This window comes from Carcharhinus amblyrhynchos, chromosome 9 (assembly GCF_965287045.1).
Source record: "Carcharhinus amblyrhynchos chromosome 9, sCarAmb.v2.hapA, whole genome shotgun sequence".
Lineage (NCBI taxonomy): Eukaryota > Metazoa > Chordata > Chondrichthyes > Carcharhiniformes > Carcharhinidae > Carcharhinus > Carcharhinus amblyrhynchos.
The window spans coordinates 1,878,152-1,893,637 of NC_137332.1; the positions used below are offsets into that span (position 1 = coordinate 1,878,152).

The 15,486-nt window shown below is 48.7% G+C and overlaps 1 protein-coding gene across 1 annotated transcript in view; it reads left to right on the forward strand.

Annotated features, from left to right (window-relative positions):
• Positions 1-728: 728 nt before the first annotated feature.
• Positions 729-15,486, forward strand: part of LOC145347545 (netrin-G1-like) — a 306,935-nt gene continuing 292,177 nt past the window's right edge. Inside the window, exon 1 of the mRNA XM_080195069.1 lies at positions 729-804. The gene's annotated coding sequence lies outside the window, so the exon portion shown is untranslated. The remainder of the gene's footprint in view (positions 805-15,486) is intronic.

Genomic DNA, 15,486 nt, shown 5'->3' on the forward strand with positions numbered 1-15,486 from the left:
CTCATCCTTTCCCAAGAGGAGTGAAATAACAATGGGATTAAACTCTGAGATTCCCATCTCTCAGAGACGGAATGAGCGAGAGAGACAGTGACCCCAATACAGTTTGTGTTCCAGGCTGTGTTCCTTTGTTCACCAGTCACACTCAATCCCACAACACTGAACTCTTTGATATCAGTGAGTGAAGTGGATTGACAGATTAGTGACTGGAATTGTATGATTAATATCCCCGCCTGGCCAGGGGTTCAATCACATCCATTAATCTCCCACAACATCAGGCAGAAGGAGAAAGGCAGAAAGGAGGCAGTGAGAAGGGGTTAAATTTTGGGGCAGTTTAATTTTCTCTCAGGTGTTGTTATTCCCACACGAGGCTGTGTTTGAGGATCTGAGAGAGCAGCCAGTGTTACTGTAAATCTGATGGTGTGGGGGAGCCGGCTTCACACAATTAGGAATTAATTATCCCAGGAACAGATCCCTCGGAGTCAAATGTGGTCTGGAAGCAGAACTGAGCATCAAAGGGAGAGCACGGAGCCCACAAATTATCAGCTATTTGAGAGTTCAGCTTTAATTAGCTGCCAGAGGCAGAAATCTTTTTGAAAGAAAATGTTAACATGTTCAGTGTTGTTCCGTTTAAACAGAAGCTTGAAACAGATTATTGAGGGTCAGCTGGTCTCAGATTAAAACAGTATTATAACATTGAACTGTCTCTGAGCTGTCATTATCTCAGCTGCTGAACACGGAGCAGTTTAATATAAACATAGCGATGGACACAACAGGGACAGGAGATCAGACTGAGACCGGAAACAGGTGTGAATGGGTTTAATTCTTGATCTCTCTGCAGCCTGCTCCACATTGCTGCTATTGTGGAGGTTAGTTATTCTCCAACAACTCACCAAGGCTCCTTCCATAGAACCTTCCAAACCTGCGACCTCTACCATCTAGGACAAGGACAGCAAATACCTGGGAACTCCTCCAACCGGAGGTTCCCCTCCGAGTCACTCACCATTCTGACTTGGGAATATATCGCTGTTCATAGAACATAGAACATTACAGCGCAGAACAGGCCCTTCGGCCCACGATGTTGCGCCGACCAGTTAAAAAACAATGACCCTCTAACCTAAACCAATCCCTTTCCATCCATAAACCTATCCACGGATCTCTTAAACGCCCCCAAACTAGGCGCATTTACAACTGCAGCAGGCAGGGCATTCCAATCCCTCACCACCCTCTGGGTAAAGAACCTACCCCTGACATCCGTCCTATATCTACCACCCCTTAATTTAAAGCCATGCCCCCTCGTGCTAGCTTTCTCCATCCGAGGAAAAAGGCTATCACTGTCCACCCTATCTAAACCTCTTATCATCTTATATGTTTCAATAAGGTCCCCTCTTAGCCGCCTTCTTTCTAACGAAAACAACCCCAAATCCCTCAGTCTCTCCTCATAGGACCTCCCCTCCATACCAGGCAACATCCTGGTAAACCTCCTCTGCACCCTCTCCAAAGCCTCCACATCCTTCCTGTAATGTGGGGACCAGAACTGCACACAGTACTCCAAGTGCGGCCGCACCAGAGTTGTGTACAGTTGCAACATGACGCTGCGACTCCTAAATTCAATCCCCCTACCAATAAACGCCAAGACACCGTATGCCTTCTTAACAACCTTATCTACTTGATTCCCAACTTTCAGGGATCTATGTACACATACACCTAGATCCCTCTGTTCATCCACACTATTCAGAGTCCTACCGTTGGCCCTATACTCAACACATCTGTTATTCCTGCCGAAGTGAATTACCTCACACTTCTCCGTATTAAACTCCATCCGCCACCTCTCGGCCCAGCTCTGCAACCTGTCCAAGTCTCCCTGCAAACTATGACACCCTTCCTCACTATCTACCACAATTCATTCCTTCATTGTCACTGGGTCAAAATCCAGGAATTCCCTCCCTAACAGCACAGTGGGAATTTTTTATTCATTCGTTGGACATGGGTGTCGCTGGCTGGCCAGTATTTATTACCCATCCCTAGTTACCCTTGAGAAGGTGGCAGTGAGCTACCTTCTTGAATCACTGCAGTGCCCATGCTGTAGACTGTCCCACAGTGTCTACATCTCATGGACTGCAGTGATTCAGGAAGGCAGCTCCCTGCCACCTTCTCAAGAGCAAGCAGGGATGGGCTTCTGAGAACAGGGGTAATCTGGTCCTCAGTCTATTGTAACTCTCTGAATGGGGACAAGGCTCCAATGTTTCTGCACTGGGAGACTTTGGCTGGTCTCCTGTTTTCGATCCCTCCAGGATTTCAGGAACGGTTTTATTAAACCAAACCTGTTCCTCTGAGGAATCTCTTCCTTATTCTGAACTTTATTAATTCATCTTCAAACTCTATCCCCCGAGACACTTTAAAAACCGGCGTTTATTCCCCAATTGGCCCCTTTTTCCCAAAGCGTTAAAGTTTCACCTTGTATTCCCAGGGTCGAGGGTCACAGGGTCAAAGTGTCAGATTCTATTAAACATTCCCAGGAGAATCCATCCCTATTCCGTTTGGATCCTGCACTGACTCCTTCCTAATGCACTCCCCCACCAGAATCCCAAAGGAATTCTCTGGGTTCATTCCCTGCCCCTGTGTTACTGTATCCCTGTACAGGAGAGAGATTCTGAGGGGACAGAGCCATCCTTGGCTGAGGTTTTAACCATTCTCATTATTAAGCAGCAGATTTATTATCAAGAGATGATTTTCCTTTCCAAAGATTCTTGTTTTTTTGTGTTTTCCACATTTGTTCATTTCAGAAAGAGGTTTGATGTTGATACAATTCTTTTGTGAACAATGAGAATTTGCCAGAATGGACACAGAACCCTGGCACCGTCTGTCTCGGGGGGGCTGCACTGTGAAAAGGCAAAGAAATACAAATCTCACTCAGAAATCAGCCGGGTGCCAGGAATTATTCACAAGGTTTCTGAAGGTTAATTTCTGTTGAATATCCACTGGGATTCTCCACATTGATATTCCGTATGAATGGAGAATATTCCAGCATCACCCTCCTTGTTATTGAACAGAATCTACTCTGAAACTCACATTTCAATATTAGCAAGACAGAAACTGTCCTCTTTACTCCCATCACAAACTCTCCCCTGCTCTCTCTCTCCATCTCTCTCTCTGCTCACTCTCTCCATCCCTCTCTCTGCTCTCCCTCTGCATGCCTCTCCCTGCTCACTCCCTCTGCATCCCTCTCCCTGCTCACTCCCTCTGCATCCCTCTCCCTGCTCACTCTCTCCATCCCTCTCTCTGCGTTCCTCTCTATCTCACACTCTCCATCTCTCTCTCTTAATGCATCCTTCACTGATGAGCTCAATGCATTCTATGGCTTTTTCGAGCAGCGAGAGCAGGCCCTCCACCCTGCTGCCATCAGACTTTTCAATTGACCTGGGGGTGGTTCCTGCAGATTGGAAAACAGCAAATAGAACCATGGAACGCTACAGGCTAAAGGGACGATCCTTTAAAACAGAGACGAGGAGGAATTTCTTCAGCCAGAGAGTGGTGAATCTGTGGAACTCTTTGCCGCAGAAGGCTGTGGAGGCCGGGTCATTGAGTGTCTTTAAGACGGAGATAAAGAGGTTCTTGAATAATAAGGGGATCGGGGGTAGTGAGGAAAAGGCAGGAGAATGAGTAAGAGAAAAATATCAGCCATGGTTGATTGGTGGCCCACAAGTGGCTGCAAGCCTGACCCCAGCTCAGAGCCACTGGGAGGTCAAGCTTCATTCCCACGGAGGCTGCTCTGCTGAGCACTGAAAGTTCTGGACTCAGAATTACCAAAACCCAGTCCTCAGTGTCCAGTTCACCAACCTTCCCCCCAATCACAATGATAGTTTTCATTCTGTTGCAGGGGCTATATAAATGCAAATTGTTGCTGTAACATATCGATGACACCAGTCTGTGATATATCCCATGACACTGTTACTGTAATTAAACATGAGGAATTACTGTGTGAGGAACAGATATTCACTAATGACTATCCGAATTGTATCAAACTCTCACTCTGACTTCTCCCAGATCCCTGGAGTGAACACCTTCCTCCCTCTCCCTCCCTTCCCCTCTTTCTCTCTCCCCCTCTGTCTCTCTCTCTCTCTCTCTCCCCCTCCCTCTCTCTCCCCTCCCTTCCTCTCTGCCTCACTTTCCCAGCCTCCCTCTCTCCCGTTCCCTTTCCCTGTTTCACCCTATCTCCCCCCCTTCTTTTTCATTCTCCCTCCCCCTCCCTCTCTCCCTCTCCCCCTCCCTTTCTGTCTCTTTCCCTCTCTCTCTCTCTTCCCTCCTTCTGCCTATCCCTCTCCTCCTCCTTTTCTCTCTTTCCCTTCTCTCCCTTCCTCCCCATCTCTTTCTCTCTTCCCCCTCTCTCTCTCTTTCTTCCTCTCCCTCCCTCTTTCTCCCTCTCCCCTCCTCTCTCTCTCTCCCCCCTCCTCTCTCTCTCTCCTCCTCCTCCCTCTCTCTGTCTCACTTCCCCTGAGGATTTTGATCCTTGGATCTCCTGCTGTTATCGCAGGGTTAATAGTGTCAGAGACTGAGTGAACTCAGCATCAATACCGAGGAGATGGGGACATTCACTGGACAGGAACAATGCAATTATTTGATTTAATCTGGGGCTGGGAGTGTGATAAGAAAAGCCAGGGTTTATTGCCCATCCCTAATTGCCCCGTGTGAAGACGGTGGTGAGTTTTCAGGTTAAGTTTCACACAAAGCTGCCTCTGAGTGCTCTAATCCCATCCGTCAGTCTGTTACTGTCGAGATTGAGATATTCCAGCGTTAACTTTAAGTAACAAAGTGTGTTGGTTACGATTTATTACAATCATTACCGACTGGATAACCCTCACTGTTTCCACAATTCCATGATAAATGGTTGATGTCTGTAGGTACAAGTTACAGACAATGATTCCCAGTGACAGGATATTGTAAAGAGTGTGTTATATAATGTGTGGCAAAAAGAGAACAATATTCACTCAGTCACTGTTCTGTCTAACGAGGGACATCAACTCAAACAATATTCATTCAGACTGGGACGGGGAATGAGACATTTTGAATGTCTTTGTGGAGGATTTAGATGAACAATAAAAATAGTTATGAGGTTATAAAGGTTTAGTAGATTTAAACAGTGAGTCTGGTGATGAATAATCTGAACACGGGGAGACTGAAGAAACAGGAATGAAACAAAAGATTGCATTTCTGTAGCACCCATCCCAACCACAGCAAATTCCAAAGTGTTTTACAGACAATGAGATGCTTTTACCGTGTCACCGCTGTGTCACCGTTGTTGTAACAAATGCAGCAACTAATTTAGACACAGCAAGATCCCACAGACATCAATGTGATAATTAGCAGACAATCGGTTCCCATGGTTACCAATTCAGGTTTAAAATCAGACTCAAATCCTCAGATATTCTCATCAAACATTTTAAATTCAGCTGACAGAAGGATCGGTGGATCACCAGCGCAGTGGTTAACACTGCCGCCTCACAACACCAGGGACCCGACTGATTCCCGGCTTGGGTCACTGTCTGTGTGGAGTATGCACATTCTCCCCATGTCTGTGTGGGTTTCCTCCAGGTGGTCCAGTCTCCTCCCACAGTCCAAAAGACGTGTGGGTTAGGTGGATTGGCCGTGCTAAATTGCCCCTTATTGTCAGGGGGACCAGCAGGGTAAATGCATGGGGTCGCGAGGATAGGGCCTGGGTGGGATTGTTATCGGTACTGGCTCAATGGGCTGAATGGCCTCCTTCCGCAATGTAGGGATTCTACGATTCAATGATCTACAATCTTTCTATAATCTTCTAATCGAGGATTTAGATCAACTTCCATCAAAAAATAGCACCTGAAACAGTGCGGCACTCCCTCGGCACTGACCCTCTGACAGTGCGGCACTCCCTCGGCACTAACCCTCTGACAGTGCAGCACTCCCTCAGACCGACCCTCTGACAGTGCGGCACTCCCTCAGCACTGACCCTCTGACAGTGCGGCACTCCCTCAGCACTGACCCTCTGACAGTTCGGCACTCCCTCAGCACTGACCCTCTGACAGTGCGGCACTCCCTCGGCACTGACCCTCTGACAGCGCGGCACTCCCTCAGCACTGACCCTCTAACAGTGCGGCACTCCCTCAGCACTGACCCTCTGACAGTGCGGCACTCCCTCGGCACTGACCCTCTGACAGCGCGGCACTCCCTCAGCACTGACCCTCTAACAGTGCGGCAATCCCTCAGCACTGACCCTCTAACAGTGCGGCACTCCCTCGGCACTGACCCTCTGACAGTGCAGCACTCCCTCAGCACTGACCCTCTGACAGTGCGGCACTCCCTCAGCACTGACCCTCTGACAGTGCGGCACTCCCTCGGCACTAACCCTCTGACAGTGCAGCACTCCCTCAGACCGACCCTCTGACAGTGCGGCACTCCCTCAGCACTGACCCTCTGACTGTGCGGCACTCCCTCAGCACTGACCCTCTGACAGTGCAGCACTCCCTCAGCGCTGACCCTCTGACAGTGCGGCACTCCCTCAGTACTGACCCTCTGACAGTGCAGCACTCCCTCGGCACTGACCCTCTGACAGTGCGGCACTCCCTCAGTACTGACCCTCTGACAGTGCGGCACTCCCTCGGCACTAACCCTCTGACAGTGCGGCACTCCCTCAGCACTGACCCTCTGACAGTGCGGCACTCCCTCAGTACTGACCCTCTGACAGTGCGGCACTCCCTCGGCACTAACCCTCTGACAGTGCGGCACTCCCTCAGCACTGACCCTCTGACAGTGCGGCACTCCCTTAGCACTGACTCTCTGACAGTGCGGCACTCCCTCAGCGCTGACCCTCTGACAGTGCGGCACTCCCACAGTACTGACCCTCTGACAGTGCAGCACTCCCTCAGCACTGACCCTCTGACAGTGCAGCACTCCCTCAGTACTGACTCTCTGACAGTGCAGCACTCCCTCAGCACTAACCCTCTGACAGTGCAGCACTCCCTCAGTACTGACCCTCTGACAGTGCAGCACTCCCTCAGCACTGACCCTCTGACAGTGCAGCACTCCCTCAGACCGACCCTCTGACAGTGCAGCACTCCCTCAGTACTGACCCTCTTTCAGTGCAGCACTCCCTCAGTACTGACCCTCTGATAGTGCGGCACTCCTTCAGCACTGACCCTCTGACAGTGCGGCACTCCCTCAGTACTGACTCTCTGACAGTGCAGCACTCCCTCAGCACTAACCCTCTGACAGTGCAGCACTCCCTCAGCACTAACCCTCTGACAGTGCAGCACTCCCTCAGTACTGACCCTCTGACAGTGCAGCACTCCCTCAGCACTGACCCTCTGACAGTGCAGCACTCCCTCAGTACTGACCCTCTGACAGTGCAGCACTCCCTCAGTACTGACCCTCTGACAGTGCAGCACTCCCTCAGTACTGACCCTCTGACAGTGCAGCACTCCCTCAGCACTGACCCTCTGACAGTGCGGCACTCCCTCAGTACTGACTCTCTGACAGTGCAGCACTCCCTCAGCACTAACCCTCTGACAGTGCAGCACTCCCTCAGCACTAACCCTCTGACAGTGCAGCACTCCCTCAGTACTGACCCTCTGACAGTGCAGCACTCCCTCAGTACTGACCCTCTGACAGTGCAGCACTCCCTCAGTACTGACCCTCTGACAGTGCAGCACTCCCTCAGCACTGACCCTCTGACAGTGCGGCACTCCCTCAGTACTGACTCTCTGACAGTGCGGCACTCCCTCAGCACTAACCCTCTGACAGTGCAGCACTCCCTCAGTACTGACCCTCTGACAGTGCAGCACTCCCTCAGCACTGACCCTCTGACAGTGCAGCACTCCCTCAGTACTGACCCTCTGACAGTCCAGCACTCCCTCAGTACTGACCCTCTGACAGTGCAGCACTCCCTCAGTACTGACCCTCTGATAGTGCGGCACTCCCTCAGTACTGACCCTCTGACAGTCCAGCACTCCCTCAGTACTGACCCTCTGACAGTGCGGCACTCCCTCAGCACTGACCCTCTGACAGTGCGGCACTCCCTCAGTACTGACCCTCTGACAGTGCGGCACTCCCTCAGCACTAACCCTCTGACAGTGCGGCACTCCCTCAGTACTGACCCTCTGACAGTGCGGCACTCCCTCAGTACTGATCTCACACTTGCCTCGCCCATCTCCACTAAACTTTTCCCCACACACCTTAAACCTATGTCTCCAGTAGTTGACTTTTCCACCCTAGGAAAGGGCATCTGACTATTCACTCTGTCCCTCATAACCCTGTAAACCTCTATCAGGTCACCCCTCAGCCTTCATTGTTCCAGTGAGAACAAACTGAGTTTCTTCAACCTTTCCTCATAGCTAATTCCCTCTGGGACAGGCAGTATCCTGATAAACCTCTTCAAAGCATTCACATTCTCCTGGTAATGTGGTGACCAGAATTGTACACTATATTCTACATGAGGCAGCATGACCTGCCAATTTTTATACTCAATGCCTGACTGATGAAGGCGAGCATGCCGTATGCTTTCCTGACTGCCTTACCCACCTGCGTTGCCACTTTCAGTGATCAGTGGACATGCACGCCCAGATCCCTCTGACTGTCAATACTCTTAAAGGTTTTACCATTTACGGTGTAATTCCTATGTGCATTGGACCTTCCAAAATGCATTATCTTACATTTGTCCGGATTAAACTCCCTCTGTCATTTCTCCACCCAAGTCTCCAATTGGTCTACATCTATTGCTGCATTTAGACCTGGATTGAAAATGGTTGAAATTTGGACACTCCCCCCAGGGGATCCTGTAGTGATGGAGCTGGATGATTGATCTCCAATTACCACAACCAGCCTCTCTGTGCCAGGCATGACTCCAACTAGCGGAGAGTTTTCCCACTGATTCCCATTGGTTCCAAATCTGTTGACTGTCAGACTAGAGATTGTGACAGCACAGACTATCAGAGCACAGACAGTCACACATGGACTGTCACAGCACGGACAGTCACACACAGATTGTCACAGCACAGACTGTCACATCACGGACTGTCACACAGACTGGCACAGCACAGACAGTTACAGCACAGACAGACACAACACGGACAGTCACAGCACAGACAGACACAACACAGACAGTCACAGCACAGACCGTCACAGCACAGACTGTCACAGCACAGACAGACATAGCACAGACAGTCACAGCATGGACAGTCACAATACAGACTGTCAGAGCAGGGACAGTCACAGCACAGACTGTGATAGCACAGGCTGTCACAGCACAGACAGTCACAGCACAGGCTGTCACAGCACAGACAGTCACAGCACAGACAGACACAGCACGGACAGTCACAGCACGGACAGTCACACATAGACTGTCACAGCACAGACTGTCACAGCACGGGCCGCCACAGCATGGACAGACACAGCACGGACAGTCACACAGACAGTCGCAGCACCGACAGTCACAGCACAGACTGTCACAGCACAGACTGTCACAGCACAGACAGTCATAGCACGGACTGTGATAGCACAGACAGTCACAGCACGGACAGTCACAGCACAGACTGTCACAGCACAGACAGTCACAGCACGGACAGTCACAGCACAGACTGTCACAGCACAGACAGTCACAGCACGGACAGTCACAGCACGGACAGTCACAGCACAGACTGTCACAGCACAGACAGTCACAGCACAGACAGTCACAGCACAGACTGTCACAGCACAGACCGTCACAGCACGGACAGTCACAGCACGGACAGTCACAGCACAGACTGTCACAGCACAGACTGTCACAGCACAGACTGTCACAGCACAGACAGTCACAGCACGGACAGTCACAGCACGGACAGTCACAGCATGGACAGTCACAGCACAGACTGTCACAGCACGGACCGCCACAGCACAGACAGACACAGCACGGACAGTCACACAGACAGTCACAGCACCGACAGTCACACTGCAGGGTTGGCACATTCTCCCCGTGACTGTGTGGGTTTCCTCCAGTTTCCTCCCACACTCCAAAGCTGTGTAGGTTCAGTGGACTGGCCAAGGAGTATGTGTGGGGTTATGGGGATAGGACAGACAGTAAGATTTGCTGTCAGAGAGTCGATGTGAAGTTACTGGGCTGCATGGCCTCACTCTACACTGTAGGGAGCGGATGTGGCTCTGCCCCTTGTGGACTATCAGCAACTCTGTCCCTGATCTTTTCCTGTCAAATGTTTGGAATTTGAGTAAATTTCAGTGAAATGTTCTGCTGTCAAATATCGTGTCAGATTGTCTTCGACATTTCCTCCTTGGATCTCTTCCCCATCCAGCTCTCCTTCACAATATTCCCTTCCTCATTTCACAATGGAATACTGTGTTTGTTTGATATAATCCACACAGACACCAGCAGACAGAATTGAATCAACATGTCATCCACTCTCAGACACAAAGATCTCATCTGATCATCCTGTGTCTCTGATTCTCTCTCAGGGACATTATTGGAGTTGACGCTGGGTTTGGGGGAGTGGGGTTAAAGAACAAAGAACAAAGAACAGCCCAGCACGGGAAACAGGCCCTTCGGCCTAACGAGCCCGCGCCGCCACATCACCCTACACCTATTCTACCCTGCGTGTCTACGAATGGAACCCCTAACTTAGCCAGATTCAGGGGAGAATAGTGTCAATTTGGTAAACCAATCAGCCTAAGAGCACATCTTTGGGGTGTGGGAGGAAACCGGAGCGCCCGGAGGAAACCCACGCAACCACAGGAAGAATGCACAAACTCCCACAGACACAGGCCCAAATCCATGTATCTGCACAGCTAACAGTGATAGTCACCGAGCTGTTGGTGTGGGGAGGGAGGGACTAGACTGGGGAGTGGGGTAGAGAGTGGGGTTGGGGATGACGTGCGCTTGGGTTCAGGGATTTTTGCTGTTTACTATGCTGAGCTTGTGTCACTGTGGTTTGTATTCTGTTTGTGCTGATCCTGGATATTGATCCCATGATTCAAATCCGATTGCTTTTCCCATTTGAATCGAGCTCGAATCCTGAACTTTGCTCCCTGCAGTTCCAAAAATCAACCTGGCCATTTCGGAAAGATGGAGTGGTTGGTCAGAGTGAAGTTTTAAGTGGGAAAACCCAAGGAATAAAGTGAGAAAGTGTGGGATCCACTTTAATTGGAGGTTTCCTTTGGGAAAATGTTGCTGGTTTGGAATATTGGTCCGGACTGATCTCTGACACATCATCAGCTTAGAGAGAAGGAGAAATCTCTCACTCCAAAATATCAGGAGACACTCAACAGAAAACACATCTGGTCCCAAACAGGAAACTGAAGGAGCAAAGATTGGGGACTTTGAGGCACAACTGATTACTGAGATTTCATATTCGGGGAAAGTGGATCAGGTTTTTATATCAGAGAGGATTAGATATTGGAGGAGGGCTTAGATCAGGAATTTACAGAAAGAATTAAATTAATTTGCAAGAAATGATGGATATTTATGAAGGGGGAGGATGATTGAATTATTTTAAGAGGATTAATTTCTTGGTCAATGTCTCTTGTGTTGACGATCCACAGACAGTTTTCGATATCGTTTCCTGTCCTATTCATGGTTCTTGTACACTGTAATTGTGCTGTGATCTTGATTAAATTTAGTTTCTGTCGATGTAATGTAAAACGAGTGTGATTCTACCATTACAATCGAACCGAACAAGATCTTTAATAAACAGGAGACATTTGGAGGAAATATTCAGCAAAATCCTCCAATCGCTGGAAAGTATTCGGTGATTTTCAAATCCAATCCTTTCACATCAGAATGAAGAGTGAGATTAAAGATTAATATTTTAGAAAGCTTGTTTCGAAACTTTACCCCAGGATTAAATCTGTCAGTTTGAAAGGAAATGGGTTCTTATCAAGGTAACCTTGTCTCTTTCCAAACTGGAGTCAGGGTTGATCTTTCAAACCTGCTCTCGGATTTTTACTTGAGTTTCTGGAGTGGGATTTGAAGCCACAACCTTGGAGAATCAGCAGTCAGACTGATGTCCACTGAGTCATGCTGACACCTCAGGTGAATCTGTCTCTGAAATGCACCTACTGCTAAGTGTGAATGTGTCAGTGGCCATTCTCAGACAGCTCTGTATCTTCAGAGGTTAAAGATTTCTCACCCTGTTCTGTGAGACACTGACAGGGGGAGTCCAGTATAAAAAGACAATTTGTCTCCCAGCTTCCACGTCCTGGACTCAAGGCTGTGATTCTCAATGATGGGAATGTGTGAAAATCTTTCTTTTTAATACCAGCCCGGGACTGGTTAGATTTACTCTGTGTCTAAAAATAAACTGCATCAATCTTCCGGGTTTCCTCGGGCTGTTGGGGACGAGTGTGTGTGTAATCTGAGTTCTCTCTTCATTAACCCTGACTCCCAGAATGTCCCAGGGACAGAGAGACTGAATCATCCAGCTCCTCCACACTCAGACTGGGATATATAGTGAGTGTCCAGGAGCTGAGGCTATTGGACCACACTGTCTGGAACAATATCATGTCTCAATTTCAAATGATTGGATGGTCAACATTCAATAGAAATAATTGACCAATCAGACTGTGCCTGGGAGGAGCTCTGAACCTCGGCCTTATCATCTCCTCAAAGATCATCACAATATAGAACCTTCCAGAACAGAGAGAGACCACTCGGCCCATTGTATCTGTGCTGTCTCCATGAACGGGTTCTCCAATTAGTCCCACTCCCCCGGTTCCTTCCCTGTTTCTCTGCAAATTTTCCCCTTTAACTCTCTCCCCAATTCCCTTTTGAAAGTTATTATTGAATCTGCTTCCACCGGCCTTTCAGGCAGCACATTCCAGATCACAACAACTCACTGTGTCAAATAAATTCCCCTCATCTCCCCCTCTGGTTCTTTTCCTGATTCTCTACAATCTGTGTCCCTCTGGTTACCCACCCTCCTGTCACTGCAAACACTTTCAAATTAAAAGGCACCTTTTTTCCATTAACTGGATTGTTTGTAGAAATTGGATTTCTATCCTCGAGGGATTCCTGAATTTTAATTTGTTTTGGTCACATCTGGAGATTGACAGAACAGGGAGTGAGTGGTTAGTGTTGGGAGCACATTGCAGATTGTGGTGTGACAGTGTCCCTGTTTCCAGGAATCCCAACAATAACTATCCATAAAAACACCTTCCTCGTTGCTGTCAATCTTCAAACCCATCCTTACACTAAACATTCTTCCCAATCACATCCCGTCAGTTACTGGCACGTCAACTCCATAATCAGTGTCAACTCCTGAGATCACGGATATCAGAGCTGGAGCTGTTTCTACATCACACTGATTTAATGATAAAACAGCAGAAATACACAGAGTAACAGTGGGAGTGACAGAGAGAGGACACGGGGGGTAATAATCAACTTAGTAATCCGGGTGTGGATGGTAATAGTGGGGGGTTCGGAGGGACAGTAATCAGGGTGTGGATGGTAATAGTGGGGGGTTCGGAGGGACAGTAATCAGGGTGTGGATGGTAATAGTGGGGGGTTCGGGGGGACAGTAATCAGGGTGTGGATGGTAATAGTGGGGGGTTCGGAGGGACAGTAATCAGGGTGTGGATGGTAATAGTGGGGGGTTCGGGGGGACAGTAATCAGGGTGTGGATGGTAATAGTGGGGGGTTCGGAGGGACAGTAATCAGGGTGTGTTGTTCTTTGGGCATCACCAGTTCTAATGGGGCAAATTTGTTAAGATTAAGGAATAACTATTGATGTTTTTATTGCAAATTAAGAAGTGTGAATATAACTTCCCAGCATGAATAATTCAGCTGCTGGTTCCAATCGATGCTAATCACAGCAGCTCATTACTGGAAATTATTTGATTCAAAGTTAATTTATTGGGATTGAAACTCAGGTTCTTTCATCTGCTGGATACGATCACCTCTCTGTGTTGTTAAATCCCACCCCCCCACCCCGCCCCCGGTTATTGCAGAGTACGGCTAAACAAAGAACAAATAACACAGCACAGCCCCTCCAAGCCTGCACCAACCATGCTGCCCGACTGAACTAAAATTCCCGACCCTTCCGGGAACCGTATCCCTCTATTCCCATCCTATTCATGTATTTGTCAAGATGCCCCTTAATAGTCACTACCGTATCCGCTTCCGCTACCTCCCCCGGCAGCGAGTTCCAGGCACCCACCACCCTCTGTGTAAACAATCTACCTCGCACATCTCCTTTACACCTTGACCCTCGCACCTTAAACCTGTGCCCCCTAATAATTGACTCTTCCACCCTGGGAAAAAGCTTCTGACTATCCATTCTGTCCATGCCCCTCATAATCTTGTAGACTCCTATCAGGTCTCCCCCTCAACCTCCGTCGCTCCAGTGAGAACAAATCAAGTTTTTCCAACCTCTCCTCATAGCTAATGCCTTCCATACCAGGCAGCATCCGAATCAATCTTTTTTGTACCCTCTCCAAAGCCTCCACATCCTTCTGGTAGTGTGGTGACCAGAATTGAACACTGCATGCGGGAGGCTTTCAAATGTGAGTTGATAGGAATTCAGAACTGGCACATTCCTGTAAGGATGAAGGATAATGATGGCAAGTTTTGGGAACCCTGGATAATGAAAGATATTGTGAGCCTAGTCAAAGAGAAAAAGGAAGCATTTGTCAAAGCTGGGAGGCTGGGAACACACAAAGCGTGTGTGGAATACAAGGACAGTAGAAAGGAACTTAAGAAAGGAGTAAGGAGGGCTAAAAGATGTTATGAGAAAGCATTGGCCAGCAGGATTAAGGACAATCCCAAGGCTTTTTATACAAATATAAAGTGCAAGAGGGTAACCAGGAAGAGGGTTGGCCCTCTCAAGGACAAGGGAGGGAATCTATGCGTGGAGCCAGAGGAAATTGGTGAGGTAGTAAATGAATACTTGCATCAATATTCACCAAAGAGAAGGATGATGGGTCTGAGAAAGGATGTGTAGATAGTTTGAGTCATGTTGAGATCAAAAAGGAGGAGGTATTGGGGTTCTTGAGAAACATTAAGGTAGACACGCCCAGGGTCTGATGTGATTTCCCCAGAATACTGAGAGAGGCAAGGGAGGAAATTGCTGGGGCCTTGAGAGAAATCTTTGTATCCTCACTGACTACGGGGGAGGTCCCAGAGGACTGGAGAATAGCCAATGTTGTTCCTTTGTTTAAGAAGGGTAGCAAGAATAATCCAGGTAATTACAGGCCGGTGAGCTTTACATCAGCGGCAGGGAAACCAAATGCAGGCCTAATGCGGACAATTGGGACTAGCTGAGGGGTTCAAAATAGGGTGGCATGAACAAGTTGGGCCGAAGGGCCTGTTTCCATGTTTTAAACCTCTATGACTCTATGAGGTTCCTTATCAAATACCTTACTAAAATCCATGTAGACAACATCCACTGCCCTATCCTAATCAATCATCTTCATCACTTCTTCAATCAAGTTAGTGAGACACAACCTCCCCTTCATAAAACCATGTTGCCTCTCACT